At 39.5% G+C, this 8157-nt stretch overlaps 1 pseudogene; it reads right to left on the bottom strand.

Moving 5' to 3' along the window:
• Nucleotides 1-7861: 7861 nt before the first annotated feature.
• On the bottom strand, nucleotides 7862-7939 carry LOC132534480 (U4 spliceosomal RNA; annotated as a pseudogene).
• Nucleotides 7940-8157: the final 218 nt, after the last annotated feature.

Genomic DNA, 8157 nt, shown 5'->3' with positions numbered 1-8157 from the left:
GAGAGAGAGAGAGAGAGAGAAACTACCTATTCAAACTCTATGGCTTTGGGCTTTTTTGTTCCCCCTGAAAACTATTTTTCCTTAGCCCTTTCATTATAAATTCAGTCACACATTGGCACAAACACTCACACACCTGAATTAAGCCTACCACCACTTAATTAGAATGAGAATTTTTCATTCTTTAGTATGATAGCATATGACTATAGTAAATCTTACAACTCTTCATCTGTGGACATGGGTGACGTTTTAAAACTTGTTTATGGAGATAATTGCCACTGATGGTCCCCTTGTTTAAACCAGTGATTCTAACCTCTGATTCAGAACCTTTTCTTACAACAATATATAACATTCTTGTGCAATCATGGAACTAAGTTTTTAGATTATGTAATTTTTAAACATACTGATTTTAACTCATCAATGTAATATCCTAGTTTTGATACAATCTGGACAAAAACAAAAATTTATTATAAAATGATATGTATTTCATAACTAAGTTTTCATTCAAGATTATACTGGCTAGCACAGGAAAAAAAATAAAATCTTAATACCTACTCAGAACCAACCATTACTGGTATAATACAAGTAGGACAGTATTCATCTGCTTACTTCAGGTATTTTTATGTTTGGCATACTTACGTAAGGCCTAAGAAGTTGTATTGTCTGTGCCTGGCAGTTGATTTAAATGCTTCATTATATGTTCATGTTGTATAGAAGATATTTTTGTTTCCATGTGTAGTAAACTCATTTCTCAATTCAAATAGTTATAAATAAATTTCTCATTTAAATGAATCACAGTACAATCCTTTCAATCATGAGGGGGCAGGTGGCAACTGTTTTTTGCACCTGAGGAAACATTTCCAGCCTCCGTGCAAAAATATGCAGTTTGAGCTGAAGCGATGCCTCTCTATGTAGTGCATGTGCTTGGCCATGTATACACGACGCGAGTTCAAGTCCCAGCACGACAATGGCAGTAGAGAAAATGCCAGTGTTGAGTTGTCTCTCTACCTCTCTATCTGAATTAAAAAAAAAGTGGAATGGTGGAATCATGCCTACAGGAGGCCATAATTCCACAAACAATCAATCAAAAACATTCCTTCAAATATCCTAATTTGCCTAGAGAGCTGCAGAGAGTGATACAGACCTCAGAACTTTCACCCTCCTAATTAAGACCTAAATGTAAACCTCAAAATTATAATTTCTTGGAATGTAAAACTCAAATTACAAATTCCTAGACAAAAAAGATCATCTAGAGACCTTTTGAGTTCAACGATAACTTTAGATTCAGAACCAAATGCACGCACGGTATATTAAAGAAATAATTGACAATACAGAGAATTATAAATTATCAGAGCACAAATTTCTGAGGAAAAAAAGCAGAGTTTGAAGAGACAGAATTTGGAGTCAAGCGGTAGCGCAGCGAGTTAAGCGCACGTGGCACGAAGCACAAGGACCCAGCATAAGGATCCCGGTTCGAGCCCCTGACTCTCCACCTGCGGGGGAGTCACTTCACAGGCGGTGAAGCAGGTCTGCAGGTGTCTATCTTTCTCTCCCCCTCTCTGTCTTCCCCTCCTCTCTCCATTTCTCTCTGTCCTATCTAACAATAACGACATCAATAACAATAATAACTATAATAACAATAAAAAACAAGGGCAACAAAAGGGAAAATAAATACTTTAAAAAAAGAGAGAGAATTACACATGGCAGAGAAGATAAAATGGAGACTAGATTTCTGTTGGAACTCATAATGCCACATACCAGATGTAGAACTATGTAAAATCTATAGAATGCAATCAAACAATATTGTTTCAATAAAAATTTGTCAAAGAAATACAAGAGGAAACATCATTATAGATCCCATGAATGTTAAAAGAAGAGATAGCACGAATAGTTCTGTGCACACGGTGTAACCTAGACAGGATGAAGTAATTCCTTGAAGATATAATGCCAAAACTTACAAAAGAATAAAGAAATGCTATTTAGGCATTTGTGCAGGCACTGAGCCCCAGCGATAACCCTAGAGGCAAATAGATAAATAAAAATAAAATAAAGATAGACACAATACTTCCATTTTGGTATATCTATTTTCAACTAAGCAATATTTAAATAATACAAAATACAATTGATACACAGTCCAAGAGGTGGCACAATGGATAAAGTATTGGATTCTCAATCATAAGGTCCTGAGTTTGAGTTCACATGTTATGTGTGTCAAAGTTATGTTCTGACTCTCTCATAATAAAAAAATAAATAAATCTTTTTAAATATATATGCAATTGAGGGGCCAGGCAGCAGCACACCTCAGTTGCACACTGAGCACACACATGATAGGGCAGAAGGATTCAAGTTCAAGTCTCCAGTCCCCACATGCAAGGGGAAAGCTCTTCAAGTAGTGAAGCAGGGCTACAAGTGTTTCTCTGTCTCTCTCCCTTTCTACCACCTCTCCTCTATACACTTTTTTCTGTCTATAGCCAAAATAATTAAATAAAATGTCATATATATAATGATTTGTAAGATGTATCTTTTGCAAACTGCTATATCGAAGTGTCCAAGAACGTGTTCTTCGACTTCTGTTCTTAAAACCACCTTTACTGCAGTCAGTATATGTCCCTCTTTAATGACTCCACACATATCTGCACATTTGCACTGGATTATTCTGACAGTCAATATTAACAACAACAACAAAAAGTTGAATATACCAGTAAAGTTCACTTGTCTCCAAATGGAGACGAGGCTACAGGTTAAAAAGGTGCTTGTAAAAGTCTTCTCTAAAGTCGAAGGGAAACTTCTCCAGGGGCCTTCCCTTTCATCTGTTTCCTACCGGAACCCACTGAGAGCCCCCTCCTCTGGGGCTGAGCGGTGGCACAGGCTCTAAAGCGTACACATTCTCACGCATACAGACCTGGAATTCTGCCCCAGGTACCCACCTGCGGGGGTGGGGGGGGACCTTCAAAAGTGGTAGAAAAAATCTGTAGCTATCTCTCTTTGTCTCCCTCTCTCTTCCTCTCTCTTTTTTTTCCTATCTCTATCATTACAGATGAGAGAAAAGAAAAAGGAAGAATGCGCTGTCCTCCCACTTCAACGCCAGTGTCAGAGCTTCTGAAGTCCTCCTTTGTAGTGAGCCACACAAGTGCCTGACAGATGGGACAGCAAGACAATCCTGTGCTAAAACCGCCAAGGCTTCTTTTTCTCTTGGTTCAGTGAAATTTGCTGTGGACTGATCCTCACAGGAAAACATCTCAGGGACCCGGTGGTGGCGCACCTGGTTAAGTGCACGCACTATGGTGTGGAAGGACCTGGTTCAAGCCCCTGGTCCCTACCTGCAGAGAAAAAGCTTCGAGTGGTGAAGCAGGGCTGCAGGTGTCTCTCTGCCTCTCTCCCTCTCTATCTCTTCCTCCCCACTCATTTTACGTCTCTATCTAATGATAAATAAATACATACAGTGGTCCAGGAGGTGGCACAGTGGATAAAACATTAGACCCTCAAGCATGAGGCCCCCGAGTTCAATCCCCGGCAGCACACGTACCAGAGTGGTACCTGGTTCTTTCACTCTCTCCTGCTATCTTTCTCATTAATAAATAAATAAAATCCTTTAAAAAAAAACTCTGGGGAGTCGGGCAGTAGCATAGCGAGTTAAGCGCATGAGGTGCCAGCGCAAGGACTGACTGACATAGGGGTCCTGGTAGGAGCCCCGCCCAAATCCCACCTGCAGGGGAGTCGCTTCCCAGGCGGTGAAGCAGGTCTACAGGTGTCTGTCTGTCTCTCCCCATCTCCGTCTTCCCCTCCTCTCTCCATTTCTCTCTGTCCTATCCAACAACGACAACATCAATAATAACAACAATAACTACAACAATAAAACAAGGGCAACAAAAGGGAATAAATAAAATAAATAAATAAAGCTCTTCCTCTGGTCACCTGAAACTGTAATGTTGTCAATATATTACCTTCAGGAAAATGAATTCAAGCCATACATCAGAAAAACAAATTTTTTGTTGTTGTTGTTTTTAATTTTTTTTTATTTATAAAATGGAGATATTGACAAGACCATAGGATAAGTGGGTACAATTACACACAATTCCCATATTTTTTCTTCCCCTCCAGGGTTATTGCTGGGCTCAGTGCCTGCACCATGAATCCACCGCTCCTGGAGGCCATTTTTCCCCCTTTTGTTGTAGCCTCCTTGTGGTTATTATTATTGCCGTTGTTGATGTTGTTCGTTGTTGGATAGGACAGTGAGAAATGGAGAGAGGAGGGGAAAACAGAGAGGCGGAGAGAAAGATAGACACCTGCAGACCTGCTTCACCGCCTGTGAAGCGACTCCCCTGCAGGTGGGGAGACGGGGGCTCGAACCGGGATTCTTACGCCGGTCCTTGCGATTTGCGCCACATGCGCTCAACCCACTGCGCCACCGCCCGACCCCCAGAAAAACAAAATTTTAACAATCCAATTCAAAAGCAACTTAAGATAAGCATTAAAAACAAAACATAAATAGCTAATGGTATATCTATACAATGCAATCCATGTTTTACTATTTTTTTCATATTGCACAAATAGGACTGAGTTTGCTTTATTTTTTCCTATATTTTCTGAGATATAATTAGTGCAGCCTGGAATGTTCCTCGCTGTGACCACAGAATGCGAGCTCAGGCCTACAAGGATGCAGAGGTCACACAGGCTCCTGTGCTGAATAGATCAACTCAGATCAACTCAACAGGGATTACAGTTAACAATATTTATATACTTTTCCCATATTTGGGAGCTACTCTCTTCCCTGATCCAGCTTTCTAGTCCTTTTTCCAACTCTGACACCACCTCCCCAGACAATACCTTGGGTCCAGCTGCATGTTAGATGTCAAGCTCAGACAAAAACTAATAAGGTTATGAGCATCTTGGAATATACCTGAAATAGACCTACTAGCTTTTTCCAAAATGGAGACCCCCCCCAAATCTTCATCTGTAATATTCCTGCCTTTAGGTTCATGATTAGTCAATAATTTATTCTGCTTTATATCTGAACTCTTTTTCAGCCACCAGATGCTACCATGATGCCAAGCTGACTTTCTTGGGCAGACAACCCCACCAATGTGTCCTGGATCCCCCACTTCCCCAGAGCCCTGCCCCACCAGGGAAAGAGAGAGACAGGCTGGGGGTATGGATCGACCAGTCAACACCCATATTCAATGGAGAAGCAATTACAGAAGCCAGACCTTCCACCTTCTGAACCCCATAATGACCCAGGGTCCATGCTCCCAGAGGGATAAAGAATAGGAAAGCCATCAGGGGAGGAGATGGGATATGGAAATCTGATAGTGGGAATTGTGTGGAATTGTGGCCCTCTTATCCTATGGTTTTTGTCAATGTTTCCTTTTTAGAAATAATTTTTTAAAAAAGAATTTTTAACATTTTTAAACGGAAGATATTTGTTACTATAACCTCTTTGTCAATCGTATAATCACATAACTAAGGATTCTAGAAAAACTGACATTAAGACAATGCTATTATTTCATTTCTAAGATCAAGTATTCTCCTGTCTTTGAAGAAAACTTCGTCTGATTGTCTAAAATTGTCAGTAGTACCAACGTTACTTCCTGGGCTTACTGAACATGTGGCAGAAGTTGAGACTGTTTCCAGACCTCATGCTATTTTTACATTAGTCATCTGAGCAAATACTACTCAGCACACTCTTCCCTAGAAACAGCTTTCAAACAAAATGCCCTATCGCAATGAAAATCAGTACGTCTGAGGTTCATCTGTTTGACAAGTGTTGGCTTTCTTGTAATAAATTATTTAAAAATAAATGTCTCAGAAATAAATTTTAAATAATTAAATAAATATCTCAACTATGAGTATATATATATATATATATATATATATATATATATATATGATGAAATAATTGTTTCTAGAAATGAGGTTTAAAGAAAACAGGAGTATATTACTTGTTGACCAGAAAATGAATCATGATGTTAACAGAAGGAAAATAAAAATGGAGGGGGAAATGTGCCACTATTAGTGAACTTAATTCTCCATTTAAACAATGTCTGTTTTACATAGACTTGTATGTTGGGCATGACTGAAATTGTAGCCTTTCATCAAGAAAACGAACTTACATAAATTACATTTGAATGTTAGCACTACTCAGCAGATGTTTAATCTCACTAGACGTTTGTAAAAATAAGGGTGTTAAGGGAAAATGACCAGGGGGCTCTGAACCTAATTCCATCAGGACTCAGAGAGAAGAGGGGGGAAGGATGGGGGGGGGTTGAGAGATCACTCAGAAGAAGTAGGTGCAACTTAGAAAGGAAGAGAAGGCAGGACTATAGAAAAAATGGGCAATTAATATATATATAAATATAGATAGATAGTTACAGAAATAATAGTCAAATCATATCTGAGATCTTGGGAGAACTACTACAGTTTCCAAAGGATGGAATGGGGACACAGAACTCTGGTGGTGGGAAAGGCGTGGAATTATACCTCTGTTATCTTACAACTTTGTAAATTGACATTAAATCACTAGTAAAAAAAAAAATTTAATTATAAATATGCATCTATATTTTTTCTCCTACTTAGTGTTAGCACATAGCTTCAAAATAATCATCAAAGTATCTAAATCTGAATAAAATGTAGGAGTATCTGTAAGATTTGTAAAATAAAATTACAAAGCTGGAAAAAGAAAGAAAAGTCTTCAAAACAAAACAACAAAAAAGTAAGGGTGTTAAATAAGATGACCACCTTTGTCTGTAAAACCCTTTAATTCACAAGTTAAGGTCTTGCCCAGCTTAATGAAATGAGAGGTTCCAATATTTGGTTAGTTAGTAACTCTACTACTTATTTTCATGATCAGGAAATTCCATTTGGGTGACCTCAGTCTTAAGCCTTTTCAATACTTACTTCTATAATGTGGTTAGGAAACAATGATTACTCCACTTCTATGGGGGAAAAAATTTCAAAAGGCTGGGGAGACAGCATAATGGTTATGCAAAAAGACTTGCATTCCTGAAGCCCCAAGGTTCCAGGTTCAGTCCCCAGCACTACCATATCCTAGAGTCGAGCTAAGCTCTGGTCTTTCTGTGTCTTTCTTTCTGTATCTCTTATTAAAATAAAGGAAATGTGTGTAAAAAATTAAATTAAAAAAAAATTCCATACATAAGTAGAATTAGTAAGTCACATCTCACATTTCTGCTACATCCTGAATAGTTGTTAAAGATTTTTCCTTAAAGATCTCACTTTGTAACTATGTAGTCTTATTTTAGCTTTCTTGTGATTCTGTTCTGAGTCATCAGGATTTTAAGGGTGGATCCCAAACTTAGAAAAAGTCAAGGTCTGCTTTTCCCAGATTTGGGAGCTACTCTCTTCCCTGATTCAGCTTTCTAGTCCTGTCTCCAACCCTGACACCATCTCCCCAGATAATACTTTTAGCCCACCTGCAAGTTAGTTGTCCGGCTCAGGCAAAAAAAACTAGTAAAGTCATGGGCCCCTTGGAATATTCCTAAAATAGACCTACTAGCTTTTTCCAAAACGGAGACCCCAAATCTCATCTGCTGTATTCTTGCCTTTAGGTTCCAGATTATTAAACAATTTTTCCGGCTTTATATCTTAATGCTTTTTCAGACACCAAGTTGCAGGTGCTACCATGACACCATCCTGACTTCCCCAGGCATAGAGATAGGACAGAGAGAAATGGAGACAGAAAGGGAAGACAGAGAGGGGGTGAGAAAGACAGACACCTGCAGACCTGCTTTACCGCCTGTGAAGCGACTCCCCTGCAGGTGGGGAGCCGGGGGCTTGAACCGGGATCCTTGAGCCGGTCCTTGAGCTTTGCACCACCTGCACTTAACCCGCTGAGCTACCGCCTGACTCCCTGGTCGATATTTTCAATTAGCAATAATCATGCCTTAGATAAACCTCATTGGCTACGATACTGCCACTGCGCAAAGCTTGATATTTTCTATCTTATAAAGATATTAAATAAAAGTAAAAAGTCAAGATCTATGGGATGATGTGAGAGCATGGTAGAGCATAGGGGAACTCCCCCATCCTTGAGATGGAGGTCTGAAAAGAAAACCCACCTGTCCGTCTCTCCCTTTCAGGGATAGAGCTTGGTGGGGAAACGCTTTCCTGACTTAGTTCCCCTTTGACAGTCTCCCAGGCCTCACA

The sequence above is a fragment of the Erinaceus europaeus genome, chromosome 18 (genome assembly GCF_950295315.1).
Source record: "Erinaceus europaeus chromosome 18, mEriEur2.1, whole genome shotgun sequence".
Lineage (NCBI taxonomy): Eukaryota > Metazoa > Chordata > Mammalia > Eulipotyphla > Erinaceidae > Erinaceus > Erinaceus europaeus.
The sequence above is the reverse complement of the archived record's forward strand: the minus strand, read 5'-3'. Positions and strand labels throughout refer to the sequence as shown.